Below are 15,275 nucleotides of genomic sequence, written 5' to 3' on the forward strand. Positions count from 1 at the left end.
AAGAAGAAATGTATGCACAAATAATATCAAACTATGTCAGTATGTTCCTTAAGGGAGGTGCAGAGTTCAGAAGGTAGCATATAGAGGGAGGTTTAGCGGTGATACGTGGAGCCACTCTTATTTGTGCCAGATCTTGACAAGTAGGAGGGAATTTAGGGGAAGGAGTGATGACACAAAGCCATGGAGTTTATTGGTTAAAGCTGGAAATCACAGCCCATGGCCAAATCCAGCCAACAGATGTGTTGTGTTTGGCCACAGCAATGTTTTTAAAAAATTTGAATCGGTCACCAGCATCTTAAAATTGAGATTTCACATACAATTCTGGACCTTGCAGCTTCTCTTTAAAAACTCAGCTGTTGACACTGGGTGCACATCCCCACATAATCCTAAGAGCCAGCTGGAGCTCCACAGCAGCTGCTCGCCTAAGACAGGGCACACAGCTCACCAGGGCACTGTGATCCCCACGTTGCCCGCCTCAGCCTTGTGAGTGTCCTGAGTCTCCTGCGGGAGGCAGCCTTGTGACTCCTGATTTAAAGTCTGAGGGTGGGTCAGACCAATGCTGGTAAAAGTTTAACAACAGACACTCTCTTGAAAAAAAAAAAAAAAAAGTAAAGATCTGATTGTAGCATTTGCCAATTTCTATTGTATAAATACTGCCACCATAGCCTATTTCAAGCTCCCAACATTAGGTCACTGAAACTGGAGCTAGGGAAGAGATGCACGCAATTGGCTCTCACAGGCTGGTGAGAGCCAGCCTCAGCACACTGCTCGGTCACATAGACCTGAGGGCAAATGCAGACCCCCTAAGGAAGTTTCTTACCTCCACATGCCAATGTCCTCCTGTATTAACAAGGAGAAATCGTTGCCTGCCTGCTAGTACTACTGTGGGGTTTAAATAATTTCCAGTTCATCAGCTCACCATTCAAATAGCCTCCTGTTTAATCCTTGCCCTGAGGTTTTTGTCAATGCTGCATTTTTTATTTTTAAAGTTTAGATTTTTTTTTCCGCATGTTTCTGTTATTTCTAAATAACATTTTGTTTTTGCCTTCTACAGGGCTGTGATGTAGGTATTCCAGGCATCCCGTTGCCTGTGTTCCTCCAGTGTGAGATCTCTGGGCATTGCCTCTGCACACTATTTCAGACTGCTTGATTCCCACGGCAATTAGAAGTTTTTCATGAGAAATTATCTTGGGAAAGAGGTTTTCAGCAGCAGCATTGTTGCCTCTGCTACGACACATTGTAGGCACGCAGGTCTAACCCAAGTTTTTTATTAATTTATCAGCTCGGGCTTCCCACAGTGCCTGAGTAGTGTGGGCCCCCAACTGCAGGAGGGCAGCCTCTGCTTTACATTTTCAGGAGGCTCTTCTTCTTCCCCAGCCCTGAATGGGCAACGCTTCTTTGTCTGAGCCAGGGAGTGGACAGTTCTTACAGACCCCGCCTCTTTGCAGGACCCCCTTCCAGCTCCCCACCGGCCTGGCGCCAAGGCCCTCACCCCACGGTGCGCTCCTGGCTCCAGCCCTCTCCCTGACTCTCAGTCCAGTCCTGCTCACCATGCTGACTTTGCTTCAGGGACCTGGGGATTCCCTCTCTGACTTTTGAGTGCACTATGAATTTTGGGGTTAAAATTGTTACATTTGGGCAGCAGGAGGGGACTGGATGTCTGTATGGAATGAAGAGCACAGCTCCTGGCACACAGGGGGACTCCACAAACAGGGGACTGTCCTCTGGGAGCAGGAAGGGGCACAGCACAGTCCGTTTACAGGGATGTGGGACCATGCTGGGCCACAGAAAAGGTGGGCGCCATCCAGGGCATGGGATGGGAAGGAGGCCGTGCTTGGGAGTTTAGAAGATGGCCTCAGACCAGGGACATTGAGGAGTTCTGAGCAGAAGACTCCATGCAGAAGTTCTGCCTTTAGAATTTGATTCTGGAAGCAGAAGCAGGAAGGTTAATTAGGAGCCTCTTGCCACAGTAAAAGGAAGGGGCCACGGGAGTCTGGGTTAAGGGACTTGGTGTGGGGTGAAAACAAGAGATGAGATGCAAGAAACACTGCTGGGTGAAATCCGCTGCTCATAGGCCCCATTGGCTGTGAGTGAGAGGCAGGACATCAAAAGCACCTACTACTGGACTGTTAACAGGAGCACCGAGACAGAACATTGAGAACACAGGAAGCTGAGGATGTATTTAATCATATTTTGGCTGAAGTCAGATCAACAGAAGCAAATAGGCCAGGTGCAGTGGCTCACACTTGTAATTCCAGCACTTTGGGAGGTCAAGGCAGGTGGATCATGAGGTCAGGAGTTCAAGACCAGCCTGGCCAAGACAGTGAAACCCCATTTCTACTAAAATACAAAAAAAAAAAAAAAAATTATCTGAGTGTGGTGACAGACGCCTGTAATCCCAGCTACTTGGAAGTCTTAGGCAGGAGAATCTCTTAAACCAGGGAGGCAGAAGTTGCAGTGAGCTGAGATCACACCACTGCACTCCAGCATGGGTGACAGAGCTAGACTCCAACTCAAAAAATAAATACATACATACATAAATAGAAGAAAATGGGAGTTGAGGCCAGGCACGGTGGCTCACACCTGTAATCCCAGCACTTTGGGAGGCCGAGACGAGTGGATCACCTGAGGTCAGGAGTTTTAGACCAACCTGATCAACATGGTGAAACCCCGTGTCTACTAAGAGTACAAAAATTAGCCAGGCATGGTGGCACACACCTGTAGCCCCAGCTACTCGGGAGGCTGAGGCAGGAGAATCACTTGAACTCAGGAGGTGGAGGTTGCAGTGAGCCAAGATTGCACCTCTGCACTCCAGCCTGGGTGATGGAGTGAGGCTCTGTCTCAAAAAAGAAAATGGAATGCCGTCTGGAGCTCCCTATAAACTTACAGTAAATAGGTAGCAGGCCTGTCACCAAGATATCTCCACATGCCTCTCTAGATTTCCTCACCATTACAATTCCCATTGTGCTTGGGTAACAGGGAGCTTCAGCGGGAACTAGAGGGAGAGAGGAAGTGAGGTTTGATATTGATGCCTTCCTCCTCCCTTTCTCCTCATGGAACGCTCTAGGCTGTCTCTACCCTCAACTGCAGCTTCCCGTCAAGAAGTCTCTGTCCTGAGCACTCTCTAGTTTCCAGTAACTGAGTCCTCCCCTCATCCATTCGGGTCTCTGTGACTAGGCTCAGGTACTGCAATATTCCCTGTGGTTTCCCTACCATGAGCCCGTTGCAAGCATTTCAAGCTGGAAACAACCACAGAAATCCTTCTGGCCAGCTTCTGAATTTTGTTGAAGAGGAAACTGGAGCCAGCACAGTGATTTGCACGAAGTGGCTGGTGGCAACGGAGAAACTAGATCGGACACAGGTGACCTGCATCTCTGTCCAGAGCTCTCCATCCTGACCATGAGCACTGGCCTCCATGACGATGGCTTCACCCTTACAAAGCCATGACTGAGCCTATTGTGTGGGCACACATACACACACACAAGAGTGCACAGACATATAGACACAAGTGCACAAAAATGTAAACACACAGATACATACACACTCACACCATTGGATGCAGGCACAATCGGGTTAAAGGGTTATAAAAAGGCTTCCCGGGAGGAGCATCATGAGGGTCTGTAGGAAAGGGGAGGGCACCCACACCACTCGCCACCCTGGCATTGGAGAGGCTTCTGGAGCATGGCAGCCCAGCTGCAGGTCTTCCCCTGTACCAGCGGGTTGGGTCACCTCCTCCCTCACTGCTTCCTGAAGACATTGCCTGGCAAGTACAGGCCCAGCAGGTATGATAACCACGCTTTCCAATCCCAGTCAGGAACATGAGCTCCAACAAAGACCTCTGCGGTTGTTTCCAGGTACAAGAGGCAGTCCAGGAGATGTGGTTTGAGCACTAATGTTTTGAGATTTCTGGGCATCTCCACAGTTTATGGGGGAAAGGGAATAAACCGTGGGATACTAGGATTGTACCCCAAAATTTAGGACCTGTGGTTGCTGGAGGCAGGGGAGTCAGGAGAAGGAAAGGAGAGCATTAAAACAAGGTGAGGTGAGCCCTAACTCTATAAATGTGGAAGCAAGTTCCGTAGACAATTATGTCTTATTCAATACCCTTCTCAGGGCTGACGCTGTCCAGTAAGTTCCACCGCCAGAAATTCTGGCCCCCCACTTGCTGCCAGGCATCCTGAGAGTCTGTGATCTCCTGGCTGTACATCCCACAATCTAGTGGGATAAAGAGCAGCCCAAGAAGTTTTGGGGAAATTTATTTCTGTAAGTTAAAACACAAACAGCAAGATTCACATTCACTATACACTTTTACAACCCCATTGCTTGATACCAACTATCACTTTTGTCACCAACTATATCCAGGTAACTTCTTGGTCCTCCCAGAACCATGTCCAGAGGCCAGGACTCAAGTAGAGGAGTTTATTTAGGAGACGCCAGGACGCTGGAAGGGGTGCACAGAGGGGATACATGGAAGAAAAGGCAGATGATAGAGGGTGTTCCATCAAGCCAGCTACCACAGTGGGCAACTACAGCTTCATCTTGTGGGGAAACCCTAAGAAGCAGCACAATTCACATCTCAGAGTCATCCATGCACGAGGCAAGAGAGCTGGGGTATTTATACACCTTCCCCAGAGCTACTGGCTGAGGCCTACTTCTCAGGTGTATTATTGTGGGCCACAGGCAGGCTGCAGAGTTTTCTGTAACTGAGGGACCAGGTTGGTGGGGAATGAACCCTGGGAAATGAATCTGGACACTGCTAGTTGGAGGATGGCAAGAAGGTACTAAACGTTTCCAGAAAAAAGGGTGCCATGGGGAGATCATTTAATACCCAGGATATTAGCAAATCCACAATGACTGACACCCAGCCTGCAAAAATAACCGTTGAACACTGCTGGAGGGCAGGGGCTGAATCTTTCTCATTTTTGACTCCCCCAGCTGAGCTGGACCACTATACTTGGGGTGGCCAAATGGCCCAGGCAGACATATTTTCACACTGTTGAAGGTCACAGGTCTCCATGGGGAGGAAGGAAGAAAGGAAGGAAGGGAGGAAGGGAGGAAGGGAGGAAGGGAGGGAGGGAGGAAGGAAGGGAGGGAGGGAGGAAGGAAGGGTGGGAGGGAGGGAGGGAGGAAGAGAGGGAGGGAGGGAGACACCAACCAAAGTTACCAGAAATGTCTACCAACAGGGACCTATTCCTTTCAACTTCTAATCACTGCAAACTTTTCATTTCATTTCAGGAACTCATAGCAGTGTTCTGAAAATAAATAAATGAAATGGAAGAACCATTTGGCAATGGTTTGAGTGGATTGCAAATAGCCTGTGCAGATCTTTTTCTGATGTAGATATCAGACAATGTTCCCAAGTAAAGTGTCTAACTTTACACAAAATTTAGACAAAACTCGACAATCACAGCACCAACAAACAATTGGCACTAAATAGATGTCTTAACTAAAAGTTTTAGAAGTCACTTTTCCTATAGCCCTCCTAACAGACAGGGAAATAGAAGTACCCAGGGGAGAAGACTGTTCAGAAGGAATGGAAGCCAAGCTGGTGAGGATGGTGAGGCCGAGGAGGCCACAGCAGAGCCCTGGGCTCCTGCCCTGCAGCCTCTGCGGGAGATGGAAGCCAAGGAGTTGCAGCAGGTTAGAGGAGACTGTTGGCTACACAGCCTTTGTGTGAAAAGCTATTGTTCAATAACATTTTAGGACTGCACAGCTTTTTAACAAGAGCAATCTTAACAAGGAAAACGTCCTTCAGGGTTTCTTTCCGAGGCAGGCAAGCCAGGTTCACTGTTCCTCCCCCAAAGAGAGGTCTCTCCTGGGGTGCTTTCTTGTAGTGTTCATAAGCTTTTTAAAAAAAAGAAAAAGAAAAGAAAAGAAAAGAAAAAAGAAAAATAGTTGGATTAGTTTATTTAAGGACAATTATAAATACAGAACAACTTTTGTAAAAAGAGAGAGAGGGCTGGGTATGGTGGCTCATGCCTATAATCCCTGCACTTTGGGAGGCTGAGGCAGGCAGATCACCTAAGGTCAGGAGTTCGAGACCAGCCTGGCCAAAATGGCGAAACCCCGTCTCTACTAAAAATACAAAATTAGCCAGGCGTAGTGGCACATTCCTGTAATCCCAGCTACTCAGGAGGCTGAGGCAGGAGAATCGCTTGAACCCTGGAGGCCAAGGTTGCAGTGAGCCGAGATCACGCCATTGCACTACAGCCTGGGAGACACAGCAAGACTCCGTCTCAAAAAAAAAAAAAAAAAGACAGAGAGAGAGAACGAGATTGCATTTGAGGCTGTGAATCTTCTCTGAGGCTGGCTTTCTCAAAATTCAGACCCTGGAGGCACAGGCAGCCCCAGCATCTCAGGGCGTGTGGCAGAGCTCTCAGCTTTTCCATGGCTTTTATTGTGGGAACTAATGATTTTTCTTCATTTAGGTTCTTTTGGGAAATGATTTGGAAAACCAGTAATGTTGCCCTCAGAATCACAGGAACTCAATCTCATAAATCAGGAAATTGAAGTCCCTTCAACAGCACCAAACAAAAACCAGCCTCAATGAAACATCGCCCCTTGGGAGGCAGACATCTGGAAAACGACCCTTCCCTCCGATGGGGTGCCTCCCTGAAGTTCGGAATCAGATGCTACTATTCGCACTCACCCCTCTTAAGGCTCTGTAAGGAATGAATGGCTGTCCATTGTGGAGTTCAGTGATACAAGACAAATTTGGGCTGCGGGATCCACCGCTCCTGTGTGACCGAAAGCAGGCCACTCCCTCTGCCGAGCACCAGGCTCTTCACTTCTGCATGAAGTCCTGGCTCCAACCCCATCTCAACATGCCATGAAAATAGATAAGGAGGAAAAAAACACACAGGAAAACTCCTTGCCCAGTAAAGAAGTGACGGTTAGTCACCCCATGGATAGTCTGCAGGCTCCAGGCCAAATCATGCCAAGTGGGAAATTGTCTCGTATAGCCAAATCTTTCTTTCAAATTTCATTTATGGCCATCAAGCTCTAACAGTTATTGTGTGCTCCCACAACATGCAGACCACCGTGACAGGACTGTGAGAAGGACAAAAGGAATCAAGACACAAAGCCGTGAAGGCATCATTTGTGGGTCAGTTTCACCATCTGCCCACTCAGTTCCTTTCACCCACGTGGGGGGGGGGGGCCCTTTCCGCTCTCTTCCCTGCTCATTGCTGTCACGGTTCTTATTTCCTTCTGTCTTCCTCTGACCCCACTCCTCATATCAAAATCTGCTTTCCAAAAAAAAGACTCTGGTGCTTATTCATAGTACGGTGCAAATGACTGATAGCTCAAAATTCCCTAGAGAACCTTACAATTTCCTAAAGCTCAAGGTCTTTAAGCAATGAGGCTGCTCTAGTGGGATTTCTGCCATCATTGTCCAATGCAAGAGATATTGTATGGGCTGCAAGTTCTATTCAATATGCCCAAAGTCACCTTCTGTAAGTCCCATTCAGATCAGTGAATGGGAGCCACAGATGTCATTTGAAATTTTCTAGTGGAAACATCAAAAAACATTGTTATCAGAAACAGGTGAAACTAATTCTAATAATAGATTTTATTAAACCTAATATATCCAAAATATTAGTTCAACATGTAATTCATATGAAAAAATATTAAGTATTGTACATTCCCTTCCTCATACTAAATCTTCCAAACCCAATGCCTTTTATGTTTGCAGCACATCTGTTTGCACTAGCCACATTTCAAGTGTTCACTTGCCACCTGTATCCAGTGACCACCGCACTGGACAGCCAAGGTCTAAACAAATGGCTGCGTAAGACACTCCCAACTTTGAAAAATTGCTCAGTACATAGCCAGTAAGACTACCCCGTCTTCCACGATACCTCTTCTTCCTCTGCATTCCCCTGCTCCACTGCTTCTCCTCACAGGTAACATTCAGGGAGCACCTCCAGGATGTAGCTCGCTGAAGCCTTATAATTACCCTACAGGGCAGGTGCAGGTGAAGAGAGGAGGGACATAGAAGTTGAGAACTTGGCAGCAGTCCCTCAGCTGGGAAGCAGTGAAGCTGGAATGAAGTGCGAAGAAATCATCACAAAGTGAGGAGCAGAAAAGCACGTGGAAGAACAAGGCAAGTGCACGAGCACCTGAGAACATGGATATTATACACACATGGAAGTCCCTTGATTGGCAGCGGGACTGGGAAGTGTAGGGTCACAAAGCCTGTCTCCCCAACCAGCTGTCTGTCCTCTTCTTCCAAACGAAGTCATGTAAAGCAGGAACCCCCAATCACACAGCCCTAGGTGGCTCTGTGCCCGGGGCCGTTGGCCCTTCCAGACAACTAGTACTGCAAGAATGCAAAGGCAGAGGACACAAGCCTGCCTTCCAGGGGCATATAATCTAGTTGGGTAGATAATGAAAATACACCATGTGACTCAGCCCTGACAGTCAATAAACAGGCTAAGAATTCAGGGTAATCCAAGAAGGCTTTGTGGAGGAGAGGGGATTGAAGCCAAGCATGGAAGGAGGGTAGGAAGGTGGAAAGTGTTCCAGGCAGAGGGAGCTCCTTCAGCTAAGGCTTGCAGGTGGAAAAGAGCAGGGCAGGAGACCAGCATTGGGGGCTGTGTGAGGTGAGTCCTGGTGACCGAGGGTCCCGGGCAGCACATGGGGCTTTGTGAATAGGGCTGGGGCTCCCTGCCTCAGGTGCCGGTCCTGCCCCCTACACTCTGGCTTATTCATCATCCCACCCTCCAGGTTCTCACCAGGTGGACAAAACACAGCATGATTTCTGCTCCTCAACAGCCATCAACGTTCTAACTGGGGATCCCAGTTAGGGAAGACAGCTGTGTAAGGCAGAAGCTCAGAAGAGGAGATTTAGGATCGAGATCAAGTTGATTCCCTTGGGAAGACATCCCCACATGAACCCCAGGCTGCCAACCCCCAACAGTTGAGTCCCTATTGCAGTTCTAGTTTGCTGAGTGGGAGACATTTGTTCCCCAAGATATATGGTGATTTATGTAAAAAAAAAATCAAAGTGGTCCCAGCTAGGCAGGAGGCTGAGATGGGAGGATTGCTTTAGCCTGGGAAGTTGAGGCTGCAGTGAGCTGTGATCACACCATTGCACTCTAGCCTGGGTGACAGAGAAAAACTCTGTCTCAAAAAGCAAAACAAAACAAAACAAAAGCAAAATGCAAGTGGCTGAAGTAAAAGCAGAGGGCAGATCAATTGTCAAACTCCAAGTCCTCAGAGTTCTGGATCCCTATCCTACCTGCCTTTTACTCTGATCTCTCCTAAGTGTCAGTTCTCACTCCCTCCCACTCTTAAGGGGAGAGCTCCTGTCCCAGCATTCCCAGAAAATACCTGGAGTTCCCTTTGCATGGGTCACACACCCACCCCTCTGCCACTGGTCTCTCAGGCCAGGATGACCACATGCCTGATCTCTCAACCTCAGCCACATCCTCCCCACAGGATCTGGAATTGGTGTGGGTTCACCAGAAACCCCTGGAGATCCTGCCCCAGCTGTTGCAAAAAGGCATAAAGAATGGATGAGAAGATACTGGGAAGCAACCATCAATTGTTCACTAGACACCACCTCTAGGTGTGTAGATCTTGCCCGGGTTTTAAGAAGAAAGTATTGTAGGGTTTGGTTTGGTTTCCAAACACTTGTCATGGGTGACAATTTTCGGTAGCAGTTTTGCTTTCACAATCCAGGTTCCCCTCCAATTATTCACAGCATAGTAAACCACATTAAACATAAATGTCACAGAATAGAAACATCTATGGCAGGGTTTCTAGTCCTTGACAATATGGACATCTTCAGTGAGATAATTCTTTGTCATGGGGGCTGCCCTGTACAGGATGCTTAGTAACATCCCTGGCCTCTACCCACTACACACCAGTAGCAATCTGTGACAATCAAAAATGTCTCCAGATTTTGCCAAATGTCCCCTGGGGGAAAAAACTGCTCCCAGTTAAGAACCACACCCTCTTTGGGAGGCAGCCATGGCCACCCACTCAAGTTCAGGAAGAAAATACTGCCTGGGGTCAGGAGGCATTCTTGAGGGCCAGCCAGGCCTGGGCTGGAATTAGCAGCTATGCCATCCTGGGCTGGCAGGTTCACTTCTTCTCACCTGCAGCTTGGGGACAGTGAAGTACCTACCCCACTTGGTTGTAAAAAATCATGCCGGACCACATATAGGCAGGTACACATGACAACATTTTGGTCAATGGATGGCGTATACAATGGTGGTCCCATGAGAATTCTATTTTTACTGTCCCTCTTCTATGTTTAGATACACAAATACTGACACTGTATTCCAATTGCCTACAAATATTCAGTCCAATCACATGCTGGACAGGTTTGTAGCCTAGATGTATAGTAGGCCATACTATCTAGGTTTGTGCAAACACCACTCTGTAATGTTTGTACAACCATGAAATTACATAAAGATGCATTTCTCAGAATCTGTCCCCATTGTTAAGCAACACATAACTGTATACGTAGCCCTCACTAAAAAAGGTAGTTATCAATACCGTTTGCTATTTCCTGACACTGCAATAAAAATTGATATACTTTTTAGTCTGTGTGTTTTGGGAGAATGTTATTTGCAGGGGTAGTGGGGAACGTTTGTTTGTTTGTACTTTTTCTTTCAAAACAGAAGCCCTGCTTTGGAAGAGCAACAAAGAAAACTGCTGCTGTTTCTGTGGTTAGACCTCCTTGAGTTTTCCCTCTTTAAACACAGCCACTCCTTGTCCTTTAGAAAGGAATGCAAGGAGAAACAAAAGTCAATCAACCTGCTGGTTGGCTGAAGGCTTCAGGGAGGCTGCGTAGTGACAGAGCTGGGTGGCCGCCCAGAGCCCGCCTGCAGCCCGCAGCCGGCCCAGCTCAGGTTCAGACACGCGCGCTGGCCGGGCAGCTGCGCGGCAGGCCCCGCACTCCCAGTCTGCGATAAACAGCTCAGGCTGTGTCTCTCCCTGTGTGGTCCCAGGCTGCAGGGGTCCCAGGGCTGCCTGCCTACATGTTTCTCATGCTAGAGAAGGGCATTCAGGATTGCAAATCTGCCATAAATAACCAACCCTTCTTCCAGATAAAGCCTATGTTCGCTCCAAAATGTTGAAGTTTGCTTTGCTTCCCTCTCCCCTCCATCCTCTCTTTTTTAAAAAAATTATGTTCAGTGTCAATCTACACAAGAGGATTGAAAATACCCAGTGGCAGTGATCAGGAACTTTGGAGTTTCCCAACATGACATGGAAATCTGGGAAACCGTACGGGGCGACCACACTCTAATTTTATGACCCCAACTTTATTGCCAGCACAGAGGCAATAAAGAGAAATAATAAATGAAACAGCATGCTGGAGCTCAGGAGGCAGCACCCCCAACCGAAGCTGCGTGGGGCGAGGCACAGAGCCTGTCTGTGCAGCAGCTTTCTCTTTCCAGGGAAGGGAGTGCTAACGTTCCCTCAAACACAGATTCCAGGTGGCTTCATAAAAAGATATGGCAAAGGCGGCGTTTGCGGTGAGCCTGAACACAAGTTAGCTGCATCAATGCCAAGCATCACAGATGGGAAGGCAAACAAAAGGGTTAGAGTTGGGGTTGGGATGAGATTGGGGGCAGGGCTCGGTTAGGATTAGGGTTGGCATTAGGGTTGGGGTGAGGAGTAGGGTAGGGTTAGGGTTGAGATTAAGGTGGATTCTCAACCGGGTGACCCAGCACACTAAAATATTAAAGCAGCTGAAAATAAAAGTAAATTGTTTGGCTTATGTGTTAATCCATAATACAATCACTCTAAGTAAATTCAGTGTTAAATTCTTGATTATTAGCATATTTTTATGTAAGAATTTGTTCCACTACATTTTTACATTAAAAAGAAAAGATTCCTATATCCTCATCAAAATTTTTTTGGAAGAGCATTTTGTAAATTAAATTCTCATCTCTGGCACTTGTTTTTCTCGTTGAGAAACTATATGAATCACAAAAAGTTTAACAAACATGAAAGTCTCAGTACATCGGAACTATTGGCAATGAACGGATATTTCTGTTTTTCAGATTCCAGAATTTTTTTTAACTAAGATATTCTGCCTACATTAAAACTAATATGTCTACATATTCATAAAAACAATGTGTAATCACACCGAAGAAATGGGAAGCCCACGTTATTGGTTTTAAATTCTTTTAATCCCATAAAATTGTCATGGTGTTGACTCTTAGTGACTATTAAATAAATTATTCCAACATGGAATCAGGAAACAACAGAAAATTGAGATAAAAGTAATAGAAGGACGTGCACACACCTATGTATCTATGAATATTTTAGAAAAGCAATAGACATAACTGAAGTATGCTCCAGAAATTATTTAGCAATAAATTGTAAAGTGTGTCCAACTAAACGTAAAAGGACCAACATGTAGTAAGTGAATTCCTGAAGGTGGAAATCTACATCCCCATTGTTGGTCTCAGCTGTTGGCACTGACTTCTTCTGGGAGGTGCTGTGAGTGCACTGCATTGGCCACAGAACTCGGGGGTCTGCTGAGGTCCCTCCCGTGGCTGTTAACTCGTTCCCATCATCTCTGATTCATGGTTGGCCATCCTGCCTTTGTCCTCAGGCTCCTCACCTTTGGAAATGAGGATAAGATCCCATGGCCAGTTTAAGACTCAGTTATAAAACATAAATGAAATCAAAGGAGCCCAATTCACATACCACTCAGAACAGCCACACAGAATCCTCATAAGAAGCTGTCCTGGAGCAAGATAGCTCCGTCCCCACTGTCGTTTTGCCAAAGAGGTTTTTCTCCTTTGTTTTGGGGTTTTCCTTAAACTCGTTTATGAAATCATTTTGTGACAAACACAAAAGGAGCCAAGCCAGAAGTCGCCCTGCCCACACAGAGGCTTGGCCCCAACACAGCTTTTTGTTCTCACACACTTTCACTCTGAAGGAAGAGGATGAATTTTTATTTCTTGTATTTGGAAACGCTGCCCATATTTCTGTCTCAGAATGGAATCAGGCCTCAAAATCGAGGTGACACAGAAGCCAGAGCCAGTTGGAGTCTTGCAGCAGCTCTGGACTTGGTATAATGCTGGTTTTGGTCTGTGGCCTTGGGCCTCCAACGGCAGCTGAGAGTCTTTTAAACACTCTGAGCTGTGTTTTCATCAGAGTCCCTGAGGAAGTGATCCGTGGAGAACATTTTTATGAGGGCTCCTGTCCCCCAACTAGCCTGTGGCCACGGGGTTGATAGGGTTCTCCTCTGGGTCACTGGTTCACAGCACCATGTCAGCCTTGGCTGAAGAACTGGGCCTTCTGCAGACAGACCCCCAAACTCTGAGGTATGGGGGTCAATAAGGAGAGCTGGGGGTCGTCCAGGCCATTCTATTCCTATGTAGCCATTATTTCTATTCCTCAGGCATTCCTGCATTTCATCACAGAGGTGAAATGCAGGCCACAGAATCTCCTCACCTCTTGATTTGCTACTCCTTCCCTACTCCCAAATGTCTGTTTAGGACCCTTATGGGACCAAAGATAGATCCTCCCTGGGGTCATGTAAAATATACCACCAGGCCAGGTACAGTGGCTCATGCCTGTAATCCCTGCATTTTGGGAGGCTGAGGTGGGCAGATCACTTGAGGCCAGGAGTTTGAAACCAGCCAGGCCAACATAGCGAAAACCCTGTCTCTGCTAAAAATACAAAAATTAGCTGGGTGTGGTGGCACATGCCTGTCATCGCAGCTACGCAGGAGGCTGAGGCACAAGAATCACTTGAACCCAGGAGGTGGCGGTTACAGTGAGCTGAGATCATGTCGCTGCACTCCAGCCTGGCTGACAGAGCAAGACTGTGTCTCAAAATAAATAAATAAATAAATAAATAAATAAATAAATAAATAAATAAATAAATAAAATGCATCACCAGCCCTCAGTGTACTCACAAATTGAGGTCCTCAGGTAAAGCTACCATTTTAGGTCTCACTGGCTAACCAAATCTCTGCCTCCACCACACTCTGGGTTTGCAGGTAATTGGTAGGAGATTGTCTTTCTTTGATGTTGAATCTAACAAAGGATCACTCTCTCCAGGCTCCCTCAAGGAGATCTTCTCCCTCAAAGATGGGTTGAAAAAGAGAGGCAGGTACCTGCAGCAAATAGAACCTTGTTCCAGATAACTATTGCTTCTTAACAAACTACTTCAAAACTTAGTGGATTAAAACAACCACCACATTATGTTATCTCATGATTTTATGGGTGGGACTTTATTGCCAGGAATTTGGGCAGGTCTCAGCAGAGCGATTCTTCTGTTTCATGTGGCAGCCATGAAGGTCACTCAGTGGTATTCAACTGGCAGATGACTTCACTCACACGTCCAGCACCTTAGCGGGGTGGTTGGAAGGCTGGACTCAACTGGGACTGTTGATCAGAGTGCCCATGTGGCCTCCCTGGCACCACTGACTCAGGAAAGCTGAACAGGGGCCCAAGGGTACCTGGCAGCTCAGGGCTCCAAAGGTGCATGCTCCAGCCTTGCTTCATATGATCCAACCTCAGAAGTCATGTGTCATCACTCCAACACACTCCATTGGCCAAAACAGTCACAGCCCTTCCCAGATTCAAGAAATGGGAACATGGATCCCATCTCCCCACATAAGGCATGTAAAAAACTTTATGAGGTCTCATCTGCTAGTTGCAAGAGCTGCTACCTCAGAATCCTGGTTTTTCTAATCTCAGTGGCTGAAGAGTCCAGTGCTACCTACCTATTTTCCCACCTTACAGAACTCCTTGTGAAAGTGCCCCTGCCTCCCACCCAACCATTACCCATACCTGCAGGCATGTGCCACCAGCGACTTATACCAGGCTCTTCTTCAGAAACATGATTTGACAAAACTTGTTCAAGCCCCTCAAGACACATGTTAACGAAATGAGTCTTCTTAAGTCCCTGGGTTGAAAACTTCAATGACTTCCCACCACACACAGAATAAAATCCAAACTCCTTACTGCAAACTGTAACAATCTGTTAGCCTGCCCTTGCCTGCCTCTTTAAGCCTTCATTTCTAGTTTCTTTCCCCACTTGTCCTCTCCAGCCACACTGGCCTTCTTCTCTCCAACTCACCAAGCTATTCTCACCTCAGGGCCTTTGCACGTCCTGTTAATTCTGCCAAAAATGTCTGTCCCTTCTTCTTCACTTGGCCATGTGCCTTGAATCTTTCAGGTATATCCCAAATGTCATGAACTCGGGCCTCTCCCCACCATCCATTTTACTTTTTATAACATTACTCTGGTCTACTGACTTCACGCAGGCATCTAACATTATCCCATGAATTAAT

At 47.0% G+C, this 15,275-nt stretch overlaps 1 long non-coding RNA gene across 1 annotated transcript in view; it reads right to left on the reverse strand.

Moving 5' to 3' along the window:
• Positions 1-6,547: 6,547 nt before the first annotated feature.
• The window catches only part of LOC134756890 (uncharacterized), a 37,529-nt gene continuing 28,801 nt past the window's right edge, over positions 6,548-15,275 (reverse strand). Inside the window, exons 4-5 of the long non-coding RNA XR_010130292.1 lie at positions 7,860-8,041; positions 6,548-6,818 (exon numbers count right to left, since the gene is read on the reverse strand). This is a non-coding gene — a long non-coding RNA (uncharacterized lncRNA). The remainder of the gene's footprint in view (positions 6,819-7,859; positions 8,042-15,275) is intronic.

The sequence above is a fragment of the Gorilla gorilla genome, chromosome 13 (assembly GCF_029281585.2).
Source record: "Gorilla gorilla gorilla isolate KB3781 chromosome 13, NHGRI_mGorGor1-v2.1_pri, whole genome shotgun sequence".
Lineage (NCBI taxonomy): Eukaryota > Metazoa > Chordata > Mammalia > Primates > Hominidae > Gorilla > Gorilla gorilla.